We start from the raw sequence: 14,169 nt of genomic DNA on the forward strand, positions 1-14,169 counted from the left end.
CCCCCACCCTTTGCCTCCTGATGGCCCTGGCTCTCCTGCATGGTCGATTTGGTGCGCCCTCTTCTTGGGAGCTGTGAGTAGTCAACTCTTCTTCCAAGGCAGTTGCCTTCATGTCTGTCACCGTACCAAACCCGATTGCGATAAAATCCCAGGTACTTTTAAAAACAACCCCTCACATTGTTGCCCGGATCAAATGACAACTTTTCTAAAGTGCTTACAGCACTGCCGGACACCTGGCGGCTGCTATTCTTATTACATCTCCTCTGCCCGCTTTGCACCAACTGCCTCCCTCTGGGCGACCCTGAGCAGGCACACAGCATGAGGCAGCCACGCCAGGTGCCCGGCTGAAGGTCGGCCAGGTGCGCCCTTCCCTTGGTGCTGGGGCTGGAACCCCGAGCTGACAGTGAGTGCCAGGCGGGGAGGGCTGCCAGGAGCAGAGCAGGGAGGGCTCCAGGAGTCAGCAGAAGGGACCCCACCTTGGCCATTTGGCTTCAGGAACTCAATCCCTAATCAGTCTCCAGCCCACCCCCATGAGAACTCCCAGCTCACGTGTTGAACTCGCCATTGATAATTACTCCTAATTATAATGAATAATAATTACCAGCCCCTGTGTTAGCTTCTTGTATCAGCAGTTCCCAAACTTGTCTGTCTCAAGAGCCCTCTATGCAGTTAAAAGTGATTGAGGATCTCAAAGTGCTCTTGGCCACGCGGGGCGGGTCTGTCACTGGTTTCCACTGGCGGAGCTACAGCTGAGAAACTGTCATGATATTTGTCGATAATTTATTTAAAATCGCAATAATAAACACATCACATGCTCACATACATATCTGATGAGGTATAACTATATCCCCCCACACAAAACAGTCAGGGAGAAGGAAGCGTGGCACGTTTTACGTTTTGCAGGTCTCCACAGCGTCAGCCTTCATAGAAAGCTGGTTTCCGTAGCTGCTTCTGCACGCAGGTGTGTGCATCACATGGCCTGTAGCCTCTGAACACTCCGCCGAGAGTGAAAATAACCCAACTTTAATTTGAAGTGAAAAAGGCAAATAACATCTTCGCATTTTTATGAGCACAGTTTTAATTATTACGGACACTCTGGAAGGGATTCAGAACATACTTTGGAAAATGCTGTCTTATCTACAGGACGGGTAGGTTCTAATATGCCCCAGATTTACAAATGAGGAAACTGAGGCACAGGGGGTGGAGGTGATGTGCTCAAGGCCACACAGCTGGGATTTCAAGGCAGGTCACTGGGGGGTGGGCAGGTCACCAGGAAACGACTCTGACCCGGGTGTCTGTGGCTCTAGAACTCAGCCCTGAGAGACAGGCAGGGACTGGCCACGAAGTGAGCCGGGCAGGATGGGCCAGCAGGGAGGGAGCTGGGTCTGAAGTGAGGGGGGCCTGGGAGGGGCCTGGGGGATCAGTTAGTCACCAAGAGGTCCGGGTGACAGGGCTGGAGATGGCAGCTGGCGGCGGATGCAGCCTCCTGCGCAAAAATCAATAGGTGATCAGCGGTCCAGGGGCACCGCTGTTCATCAGGTGCGCGGGGAAGCAGGGGCGGGGGTGGGGGCCCGCAGGAAATATCACTGACCCCCGGCAGGATTGATCAAACAGCCAGACACCCAAGGCCAAACTCACTAATAAAGTGAGACGTTCAGCTCAGCCCGGCGGCTGCTGGCTGAAGGTCTTAAAAAAACCGCTTAGCTGGGGAGTTCTTGCTAAACTGTCTTTGTTTCTTGAGGCCAGTGGGAGGGAGGCCTGGCTGGGGAGCCTGGCTGCCTGCTGTTTGGCCTGTGACTCTTGGCTTGACCGAGGCCTGGGCCACAGAACCTGGAGCCCACTTGGTATGTGGGTGTGTGTGCTCATTGCAGCACCACCATTTACACACGGCATGTGTGTACATATATACACATGACATAGCACTACCATTTGCATATGGCATGTGTGTGCACATATATGCATGCATGTACACATATATACAGCACACACCATTTGCATTTGAGGGATGAGTCTGTGTGCTTGTGGGCTAGACTCTTCCTTATTCATTTTTTCACTAACTTCACCGTTTAGTCTGCCTATAGCCCCAAAGATGCAGCATTTGTAATGACAGCCATGATTACCGCGGGGAGTGGGGAGGAGTGGGACTGAGGGGCTGGGTGGGCAGCAGCAGCAGGAGGGCAGATGTGGAAAAGGAGGGGAGACAAAGTGAAGGCCCGTGTGGGTAGGAGGTTGAGTGTACTGGTCAGGAGGGGAGAGAGACACTGGGTGGGGGGCGGGGTAGCTGCCAGTGAGAAAATGAAAGAATAAAATGATGCGCTAATGGGATCTTAAGAGGAGGTGTGATGGGTAATGGCTTTGACATCGTTGACATTCTTCCAGAGATCCAGGCAGAGGAAGAGTAGGATGACTTCCGGTCACTTTCCAGTTGTTGGGCTGTTAGGAAATGTGCCACCGTATTGAGACTGGGCTTGTGGGAGCAACAGATGTATTGGGTTAAAGAACAACATCATTCACGCCAGCGTCTCTGGGTGCTGCCAGGGAGGGTGGCCCAGCACCCCTGGTTGTAGCTCTCTGTCCCTCTTCCCTTGCCCGCCTCTTCTTCAGCAAGCCTGGAGCCCATCCCCCACCCGACCCTCCTTCTACCCTCTCAAGGGCTCTACACAGAGAGGCAGGGAACAAGATAGAAGTTAGCATTTAGGGATTACAGGAGGCCCCTGAGGGTAGCAGATAAAGGTTTGGATTCTGGGGCCGACTGCCTGGGTTTGGACCCTGGTTCTGCTATTCACTGGACTCCGTGCCTCATCTTTCTCATCTGAAACATAGCACACAACAGTGTCTACTGTACAGGGTTCTTAGGGTGTTAAAGGAGCAAACGGACATAAAGTGCTGAGAACAGTGTGTGGCATGCAGTGCTATGTGAGAGTTGGATCTATGAGCTCCCTGCTGCCTGTATCTCTGTGTGTATGTGCCCGTAGAAGGTTCTAGAAACGGGAAATGATGCTACCTCCGGCGAGTAGAGCTGGACTTAAAAAAAGTGGGGATTTTTACTTTATATACTTTCAGATACTCAGATTTTTAAAAGCAAGTATCTAGCACATGTAATCATATTTAAAGCGGACATAGTTTCTTTGGAAATCTTCAACTCTTTAGAAGCAAAGATAAGCTTTTTGAAAAAATGCTAAGATTTGCACATTTAATGTAGACTACCAGACCTGACAGGTGGTCATCAATCTCCCTTCACTGCCCGTGTGCCTTGAAAACGAAATTTATGAGCGTGCCTGGGGTTGGGGTTGGATCACCCGCTTCCCTAGATCCCGGGTTCCCTAAACTTCTCTTTCTGGACAAGGCGCAGGGGCTGAGCCCTGGCCTGCAGCTCCCCACACCTACCCATTGTGGGTCCCCCCACCCCCACCTCACAACACCTGTCCTGGTTGCCGGGGAAACGGCCCTTTATTGAGTGAAGCCATTCCCACCCAGCCCAGTGATTTGTCCTTGTCTAATTATTATTACTCTTTGCATTTCCCCTTTGGATGAGTAATGGAGGGGGTCGGGGTGGGAGGGCCAGGAGCTGAGGAACCGTGATTTGTGGGGTCGGCAGCTCATCTCCGAGAGGAGGACATTTATCTTCCTGGAAGCAGACAACAGCCCAGTGGAGACAAATTCAACAGTTCCTGTGTGGACTTGTGTGTTTGTGTAATCACACAAGGGTCGGGAGTTACACACCTGGAAGGCATGTGCACGTGGACTCCTGGTGTGGGAGTGTGTGCCCGTGCGTGCCTGGCTCACAGACCTCTCAGAGCCGTGACACCTGTGGGTGGGTGTGGTTATGTGTGCTCCCGAGCACAGCTGCAAAGCTGTGTGCACACACCGGCGCACACCTGCCTGTGTGTGCACACACACCCATGCACACCTGCCTGCGTGTGCACCCTTTGCACTGTCCCTCCTCAAGCCTCAGAATACTCTGTCTGGAACCCTAGTTAGGCGCGCTGGTGCAAAGCGGGCAGAGGAGATGTAATAAGAATAGCAGCCGCCAGGTGTCCGGCAGTGCTGTAAGCACTTTAGAAAAGTTGTCATTTGATCCGGGCAACAATGTGAGGGGTTGTTTTTAAATGTACCTGGGATTTTATCGCAATCGGGTTTGGTACGGTGACAGACGTGAAGGCAACTGCCTTGGAAGAAGAGTTGACTACTCACAGCTCCCAAGAAGAGGGGCACCCTCACCATGCAGGAGAGCCAGGGCCATCAGGAGGCAACGGGTGGGGGCTGGCAGGGGCCAGAGCCTCTACTGTGGCTTCACAGGAAGGAATGGACATGGCTCCAGGCTCTAGGGGTGTCCTCCTTGTCTGGTCCCTGTACCTGGCCCTGGGGTAGAACATTGGTTTGCAGGGTGAGGCAAAGGAGAAGGTTGGGGCAGGGCTTTCGATTGGTCAGTTTGCAAATGCAACCTGCACTAAGGAGGTAGTTTAGCTAGTCCTGGGAGAGACAGTCCCTCCCTGCGTCTGCAAGTCCAAGACCACAAGACATCAAAGCATCACACACACACACACACACACACACACACACGATTAATACAGGGATGTATACTATTATTGTCTTCATTTTAAAGACAAGGAAATTGAGGCAAGGGCGTAAGCGTCATGTCCAAGGTCCACAGCTGGTACGTGGTGACAGCAGGACTTGAACCCAGACACTGTGGGCCCCAAGGCCAAGCCTTGCCCTCGCCTCACCACACTGCCTCGTGCCAGGGCTGCTTCCCAGGCGGGGCTGCTCACTGGCTGGTTTCCACTCGCCCAGGGCGTGGCCGTGGCCTCCACCTCATGGCCCTGGCACAAATGGGCTCAGCTCCAGCATCCGGCTGTAGCTCTGAGCACCATGACCTCCGGTAATGCTGCCTGGTAGGTGCCAATCTTGTTCCACTACCCAGGTTATTGGGCCACTCAAGACTCCAGGAGAGATGGTTGCAATGGAAGAAATGTAGACGCGGGGTGGCCTGGGATGGTCTAGACCAGTGGTCGGCAAACTCATTAGTCAACAGAGCCAAATATCAACAGTACAACGATTGAAATTTCTTTTTGAGAGCCAAATTTTTTAAACTTAAACTATATAGGTAGGTACATTGTTATTAACTTAATTAGGGTACTCCTAAGCTGGCCTTTGCTAAAAATGTCCTCAATCTGAGGGGGCGACCTCAGCAAATGTAGCCCCACTTCTTTCTAACACCACTTCTTCAAAATAGACTCGCCCAGGCTGAAAACCGACTTTCTGCGCATGGGCCACGAAGTTTCAATCGCACTGTACGTGCGCACCCGGCACATGGTATTTTGTGGAAGAGCCACACTCAAGGGGCCAAAGAGCCACATGTGGCTTGCAAGCCGCAGTTTGCCCACCACTGGTCTAGACAGCCCACTGCCCTCAGATTCATTATGGCCCACCTGCTCCTCCTTCCAGGTTCTCGGGGCTGCGAGGCCCCTGATGGTGGAGCAGGACTGGTGAGGGTGACTGCTTCACCAGGGCGGCCTCACACCCCTCCCTGCTTCCGCGAGTTCCACACGGAAGGACCTGGCAAGCCAGGTCAACCACTAGAACCCCGCAAAGGTCAGCTGGGATTATCTGATTTCTTTGTTGATTATTATCATCATGAACTTGACCTCTAAACTGGGGAGATTCATACCTTCCTCTGGGAGTCGGTCAAGATGTGAGGACCTGGTGGGTCAAGTCCAGCTCTGAGCAGGTTGGGCAGAGCAGAGGACTCCGTCATGGGCGATGGTGGGGAGGCTCCTTCCATTCCCAGGGCGCTCAGGCCGGGACCAGAGCCGCTGGGAGCATGGCTGGTGGGCAGGTGGTGAGATGGCATTGGCAAGGTCACAGGTCTGGCGGGCTCTGGGCGCTCGCTGCCCTCAGGACCAGGGACAGGGCAGGTTTGTCTGGGCGGAGTAAAGGCAGGGAAGAGCTGATGTTCCCATGCCAAGGCCACCAGACAGGAAGCGTTCTCTCTTCCTTGGGGAGGGTCGGCCTTTTTGTTCTCCTCAGGCCTTCAACTAATTGTGCAAGGCCCACCCGCATTCAGAAGAGCAATCTGCTTCGCTCAGCCTACCAATTCCGATGTTAATCTCATCCAGAAACACCCAGAATGATGTCTGCCCAAATATCTGGGCAACCCCAACTCCCCCCACCCCCACCCCTGCCATGACCCAGCCAAGTGACACATAGAATTCACCATCACAGTGAGTGGTTGGAAATGTCTCCCTGTGCTGAAAAGACACTTCTTTTTATTCTTTGATGAATTATACTGTTTTATCCTCTGCTCGTTCTATTAAGTGCCCGTTATTTCCTTTAACGTTTATCAGCATTAGCCTTTCACTGTCATATATGCAAAAAGGTTTTGTCAGTTTGACTTTTGACCTCACTTGGGGGCCATGTCTTGAAATACAGGCAAGTAAACATTTTGGAAGCTAAGTCTGTCCGTCTTTCCCTTTGGGAGGTTTGTCCAAAGTCATGGACAAAACCCTCTTCATCCAGACATCAAATGATTTCCTTTTCACACTTTCTTCTGGCCTTTTATTGTTTTTATTTGAAACTTTCCACTGTTTCACCCACCTGGTTTTTGTTTTTGGGCTCCAGAATGAGATGAAGATCTAAGTGGACTGTTTTCCAAATAACCTGGCTTAGAGACGGCATTTACTGGATAATCCATCCCTCGTCATTGATCCTTCATTTTTCACGCGCCAAGTTCTTGCTCAAGACTGTTTCATCCCATCGATTTGTCTGTCGAGTCTTATGCCAGGAACAGACTGGTTTTATTATTGTGGCTTTATAACGCATTTTAATACTGGCTAAGGCGAGCCTCTTCCCAAATTGACTTAGCTATTCTCATCGTGTTGGGTTTTTAAAAAATTTTTCACATGTGCTTTGGAATCAGTTTTTCTTCCTCTTCCCACTGGCCATCACAGGGGTGTGACCTTGACATTTCCCAGGGGGCTGTTTGGTGGGTACATCAGGACATGCCTGGCTTCCCGAGGCGGCACGACTGGATGGGGACTGCGGGCGGTTTGGGCGGAGAAAGCTTGGTCAGGCTGTGTATTCCTTCCCCAACTACTTTAGTGTTTCCGCTAAATAAAAGTCCATTTTTATCCTCATAGAAGCTGAGCAGGGAGATGTTTTACACCCCAGTTCTCTCCCTCCGTGATCTATGTCCCTTTTACAAACTTATCTCTGGGTTTTTGCTCAGTTTATAAGCGAGGGGCAATCTTTCTTCCCCAAAGCCGCCTTCCTCCACAGTCTGGAGGAACCTTGAGCTTTCCCGCCGATGATTTAAAGGGCTATAACACTCGCAGGCTAGATTTGTTTTAGTGTCCATAAAACTCAAAAATTTCATAAAACAATTGGTGAAAATAAAATTACCAAAAAATGATATAGTGCCAGCAGACTGTATAATAGTTATGGGAGAAATGGAGACCATGATTCACGGGGGGATAAAAATGACAATGTATTTATTGCAGTGCACTGACAAGAAACTAATTTGTCCCCTTTACTTCTGAGACAGGACAAGAATCCCGATTTTTCTCCTCTCGCTCTGACTCCGACAGGATAGCAGGAGGCGGCAGCAAATGGTTCTGGGCTCTGGGGTGTGTGTGTGTGTGTGTGTGTGTGTACCAACACGAAGGGTTTCCCTAAAAACAAAACTGTTCTTCTTTGCCTTACCTTGACCGATATCTTTTTGAGCCTTGAAAAAGTTTCCTTAACCTAACATATGTGTGTGTGTGTATGTAATTTACTTTGTGTGTTGCATGAAGTGTGTGAAAGTGTGAGTGCGTAAATACGTAAGTATGTGTAGGTGTGTGTTTGTGGACATGTATGGTATCAGCCATTATCACCAATGGTGGCAGGAGGGAGGTGGTAGAAAAATGAATATTGTTTTTACCAAGGAGACGTGTGCTCTAAAGAAAAACGGGAAAAGAAACATACCAGCAAAAACAAAAGTAAATGAAGACTTAAGCTGAGGGGAAGAGGAATCCGACCGGGGGCTGTTTGATGGTGAGGGGCAGATGGGAGACTGCTAGGGGACTCGAGGAACCTTCTGGATCACAGAGGTGTGCGGTCTTGGCTGGGGTGGGGGTTACACGGGCATAACATCTTCCAAAAGTCATTCACCTATAAACCTAGAATGTGTACATTTTGTTTTATGTAAGTTATATCTCAATAAACTTGATTTAAAAATCCCTAGACTGGAAAACAGGAGAAAAGAGAGGGAAGCTGCTCTAACCTGGTGGTGATGGTCTGACACAGTCTGGACTCAGCATTGCGGAGCCCAGGGGGCGGGCGGTCCCTGAGAGAGTGAATGAAGGAATGTGCGGCCCAACTTTATCCTCCAGATCAGAGTCCGCTGCTTGGGTAGAAGTAAGCTCTGGGGAGTGGACACTGGCAAGGTCTTACACCCACTTTGCAGATGAGGCAAGTGAGGCCCAGAAAGGTCACCTGACTTGCCTTCCCACGGATCACACATTAGTAAGAGGCGGTCAAAAAAAGTGACCCAGGTCACTGGTTTGATTCCTGGTCACGGCACATGCCTGGGTTTCGAGCTCGATCCCCAGTAGGGGGCACACAGGAGGCAGCCGCTAGAGTTTCTCTCTCATTGATGTTTCTATTTGATGTTTCTATCTCCCTCTCCCTCTCCCTTCCTCTCTCTCTAAAGTCAATTTAAAAAAAAGTGACCCAGGCTCAACTGAGGGCCCAGATTTATCATTGCAATGAAGCGGGGTGGGGTTAGTTTAGGGTGACCCGTATGGGCTGATTGGCGCCTTTGCAGAACACAAAGCCTTAGACACACTAGGGGGAGGGAGAGGGTCCACCATAGAATCTCAGGGCTGGGCTGCCCACTTCTCCCCAGGCGGCTCTCAGGAAACCTGTCCTGGCACACTCAGCTGAGGAGACGTAAGGAGGGGCTGTGGGCAGAGGCGTGGGCAGGCCCGAGGGCACCAAAGAACTGCCTGCCTGTCTCTGAGCTGGTAAATAGGTTCCCCCCTGCCTTTGGACTTGAACTGAAATATCGTTTCTTCTCAAGTCTTGAGCCTGCTGGCTGTGAGACCAGCGCCACACCATGGCTCTCCTGGTCTCCACCACCCAGCTGACTGCAGATCCCAGGACCGCACAGCTCCCTCGTCACCTGGCCAACTCCTGAGAGCAAACCTTGCTTTATACATATATGTCTATATCTCCACGTCCCGGAGAACCCTGACTAATACACGAGTCATCAAAGAAATGCCGACTAAAGTGTCAATAAAGTACTAGTTTGTCTCATGCCTCTTGATTTATTGAGGGTTCTCCTGGCTCCCCCCGTCAGCAGGTGGACATTCTAAAGCCTCTCCCAACGCAAAGGAAGCCTCTCTCTGGTCCCACCACCCTCTCAAACCACCGGCCTCTCTTGCCCCTCTCACAGTCCAGGCTCTTTCTCAAGATGTGCCTCTCCCTTCTTTGCCATCAGTCGTCAAGCACAGCAGCCTGTCTTCCCAGTGTACCACCACAGGACTCCAGGGGGCGCCACCGGCATGGCCTTCCATGAGAATGATGCTTGCTGAGTGATTCAGCTGTCCTGCTAGAAACCCCGGGATCTTGCAGCCCCCTCCTTATTATTGCTTTTGACGCATTTGCCTGGAGGTAGGGTGGAGGTGAGGCTCTAGGGCAGTGGTTCTCAACCTGCTGGCCCTTTAAATACAGTTCCTCATGTTGTGACCCAAACATAAAATTATTTTTGTTGCTACTTCATAACTGTAATTTTGCTACTGTTATGAATCATAATTTAAATATCTGATATGCAGGATGGTCTTAGGCGACCCCTGTGAAAGGGTCGTTCGACCGCCAAAGGGGTCGCGACCCACAGGTTGAGAACCGCTGCTCTAGGGAGAAGAGGTCCTAAGTAGGGTTTTCAAGTAGGTTTTTAACCAGCTTTCCTGTCCCACGGTTTGCAGGTAAACGGGCACCTGTCTTCTATTGTGGCCATCTGTCTCAGGGAGGAAACAGGCTCCAGGGAGTCAGCCTTTTCATTTTTATAACTTAGCATTTTAAATGATTTTTAAAATTGATTTTAGAGAGAGGAAAGGAGAGAGGGAGAGTGAGAGAGAAACATCGATGTGAGAGAGAAACATTACTCCAGCCGGGGATGGAACCAGAAACCTGGGTGTGTGCCCTGACTGGGAAGCGAAGCTGCCACCTCTTGGTGTACGGGACGATGCTCCAGCCAACTGAGCCTCCTGGCCAGGGCTAACTTAGCATTTTAAAAACAGAGCAGATACTCAGTTAGCCCTTGGAGCGTGCAAACCAGTCTTCCTGACCCTCCCTAAGCCCGCTCACCGGTGCCGGTGTGCTCGTCACAGCACGGGGTCCACGGGAAGGGTGTCAGCCTGCCACGGGGACGCCGGGAGCCTGCCACGCGGCCATTTCTCTCGGGACACCTGTGGTCTTCCAGTTCTTTCTAAGGCAATCCTACCAGTAAACTCCCCTCACGCCCCCGTATTTGCATCTCTGACTCCGCCCAGGGCTTGCTCCTGGCCCGCGTCTCTCATCTTCCTGTAACGCCTGCCCTCTGGTCGCGCTGTTCCAGCCACAGTGCCCTGTGCATGTGGCCAGGACCCCGGCACGTACCCGGGGCGGGACCTCTGCCTGAGCCGCACCTGCCGCCTCCACCGCCGCCCTGCCTGGCCTCCCAGGGCTGGTTCCTCCTCACGGCCAGGTTCCAGGTTACCCTCCCGGTCACAGCGCCACCTGCCCACCACCGAAGGGGCTGCCCCTTTTATTCTTTATCCCAGGCATTTGTTGTCCTCCCTTCAGTGCTCATCAGCTTGTGATTTTCAGAGCTGCGTTGGCGGCTTACTTGTGTTTTGCCAGCATATCGGTCAGGAGGTAAGGTTCTCGGGGACAGGGGTCTCTGTCCCGTTCCCTGTGGCTCGCCCAGCACCCAGCACAGCGCTTGGGACATTTGTTGACAAACGGAGTGGCCGAGAATAAATAAATGAGATAAAATGGTTGGAAAATGCTGTGTCTATGAAAAGCCCACCTCCCCCGCCCCAGCTCCCACGGACAAGCGATCCTTAGACAATGCTGCTTCCAGGAGGGGCTCGGGCATGAGGGGGACGGGGGAGGTGAGTGTGGGCTGGCTGGGAGTGTTAGCGGCTGAGGGTCTGTGGAAAGGGCGGGGTGTACCCAGGTGTGTGCTCCCACTTCCTTCTGGTTCTGGAGTGATGCTCTCGGAATTCGAATGCACACAGGTATCCTCTTGTTAACATGCAGATGCTGATGTGGTCGGGGTGGTGCTGATGCCGCCGGCCCAGGGGCCGCACTTAGAGCAGCAGGGTCTGGACCAACGGTTCTCAAACGTGGCCGCTCACTGAGCCCCCCAGGGGCGTTGACAACACTGTGCCCAGGGGTTCTGATGAGCTGGGGCCTTGGGTTTTCTTAAAAGCAGGTGATGTTCCCGCGCAGCCGTGTTTAAGGACCTCCTTTCTGGACGGTGTTTTACTTTATAAATAACGGTGACAAAATGAAGACATTTGTTTAGTCAGAATTTGTCTTCTCAGGAAGAGCACAGAATTTTTTTTGGAAAACCCCCCACAAACTTCCTTGATAAGCCTGCCTGCATTAGACCCGTCATGGCAGGGCCAGCCAGCGGGGTGAACACTCTGCCAGGACATGGGGCTGGTTGGAAACAGGTGTGAAAAGGGGGATGGAAACAGGTGTGGGCGTGTGGGTCCCAGAGATAGAGGAAGACCTGTTGCTCCTTCGGACCCTCAACTCTTCAGAAAAATTTATAAAGTAGTGAAAGAATGGAATTGATTTTAAAGGACCAGTGAGGCCTGGTTGCCAGGCTTATCTGCACATCGGAGACGTGAGGACATCCCAGATGAGCTCACAGCCCCAGGCACCTGCACTTTCCCCAAACCCCTGGGGATTCCAGTCTGCAGACATGTTTGAGAACCACCTAGTTCAGGGGATGAGCCTCCAGCGCCCAGGGGGATGCCTCCAGGGCACAGAGAGGCCAGAGGGGACCAGCTCTGGGGGGTTCCCCAGACACAGGGACGGTTCTAGACTCTTAGAGTTTGTGAAATCAGGGCCTCAAATGCAACCAGAACTCCAAGGCCAGGAAGTCCCCCCCCCACCCCCCCCCACACACAGCAAGGTGATACGCCATTAGGGAGGCACTTGGTTTGAGAGAACTGCTCCTACAAGCCTCAGTTTCTTCCTCTGTAAAGTGGGAATATCAGAAACATTTTGCGGCACAGAGAAGAGCGTCTGTATATGCTGCATAAAGAGGAAGCCTCATAGAGCTCTTTGAAGCATGGATTGCTACTTTACAGGGCATGGCTTTTGATTAAAAAAAAAGCGTAATTTGAAGAGAATACTTTGTTAAATCTAGGCTTTGAATTATCCACTAGCTCAGACACGCTAGCTCAGACGCCACCTTGTGGTAGAAACTCTAGTTGCAGGATTAGAAGCTGGTAGTTTTTTCCCCCTTGGATAGACGAATGAACCGATGAGCTTAAATAGTATCCATTTCCGCATTTTCTCAACTTCTGTGCATTGACTTTTTGGGCCAAGCAATTCTAGTTGGGGGCGGGGGTTATCTTTTGTAAGGTAGGATGATTAACAGCCTTCATGGCCTCACCTGCCCTGCAGGAGAGACAACCAAAAATGTCTACAGACTTTGCCAAATGCCCTCCAGGGGCTGAGTCGTCCCTGGATGAAAACCACTGAGCTACAGCAAACAACAGTAATACCTGCCAGCAGTTTTTGAGTCCTTAGTGTTTCCAGTATGTTGCCTACATGCGGGCTAAGGCAGCAGGACTGTGGGAAGGGGAGACTGACCTCCACACCCCCAACCACGGAGCATGGTGCGTGGGTCCAGAGGCCTGCAGGACAGGGTCCTGGTACCCAGCGGGCTGGGCAGGTGTGCGTGAGGGTCTGCACTTGCCTAGCGAGAGTCCCCGTGCCTGAAGGAGCGTGACAGTAAACAGCAAATAAAAACACCATGGCAGGCCAGGACAGAGAAGGGACCATGGAAGAAAGGAAGTGTTTTATATTTGAATACTTTCGGTGGAACATTTTCCCTGCTTTTTGAACAAGGTTCTTGCCTGCCCCTTCTCCTCCCCCTCCAGCTCTGCCCTGCACAGGGAGCATGTTGTGTGCACATGTGTGGAACTCCAGCCCCATGTCTGACCTCTGTCCACCCCAACTGCTGCTCGGGCCTCCTCCCCCAGGGCAGTGGTGTGGTGCCATTTGGGAGAAAATTCTTGGGAGGGGGCCTGTGTAGACCCTGGGAGTGAGCTTGGGGCTACTTGGGCAGAGAATTCTGGGGTGCAGTTACCTGGAATGTGATCTGGGAGGAGGAGGTGGGCTCTCAGGGGGCATGACCCCGTGGTCCCATGGACTGCCCGTGTGGAAGGTGAGACTGGGTGAGAGCCAGGCAGGATCCCAGGCCAGGAGTGGAGCTGACCCTGGGGACACACAGTGTGAAGGGCAGGGCAGGCGTCATCTTATTTGCTCAAGGAACCGATCTGGGAGGCAGGTCCCAGGAGGCTGGGTGAAGTGAGGAAGCCAGAGGCCTGAGAATCCTGTGGTCTCCTCTCTGCCCCCTGGTGAGGCATTGGTGCAGCCACAGGGGCGGGTCCCTAGGACAGGAGCCTGGAGCATTAGGCATCTCCATCTCCCAGCAGGCCCCCCCCCCACCCCCCTTCATCTCCTCTTCTTCCTAATGAGACCAGGGAAACAGCGTGAAGGAAGGCCCTGAAACAGGAGGCCATGTGGGCAAAAAGAGGAGGTGATGGAGAGGAGGGGGAGGGGCCCAGGCGCCTGGGGAAGGTCTTGTATGTGAGAGAAAAGTGACACTTGTGCAGTTTGGGCCACGGGGAGGCAGGTGTGTGAGCAAAGTAGCAACCCAGTCAGGTGGGGCCTGGGAGCAGGAACCAGGGGATGAATCCCAACCTCTCCTCCCTCCTCCAGGTCTCCAGGCCTCTCAGGGTCCAAACACAGCCAGAAGCCAGGGGTCAAGGAGTCACATGGGTCATCTTATTCAGTCTCTCCCTGGGGGTGGGGGTGGGGAAGAGGCTGGTGAGAGGGCCTGGCCTGTGGCTACATCCAGACTGGGGGCTGCTGGTGAGAAAGGAGTAGGGCCAGGTGGGG

The sequence above is a fragment of the Myotis lucifugus genome, unplaced genomic scaffold, assembly GCF_000147115.1.
Source record: "Myotis lucifugus unplaced genomic scaffold, Myoluc2.0 scaffold_16, whole genome shotgun sequence".
NCBI classification, from domain to species: Eukaryota; Metazoa; Chordata; class Mammalia; order Chiroptera; family Vespertilionidae; genus Myotis; species Myotis lucifugus.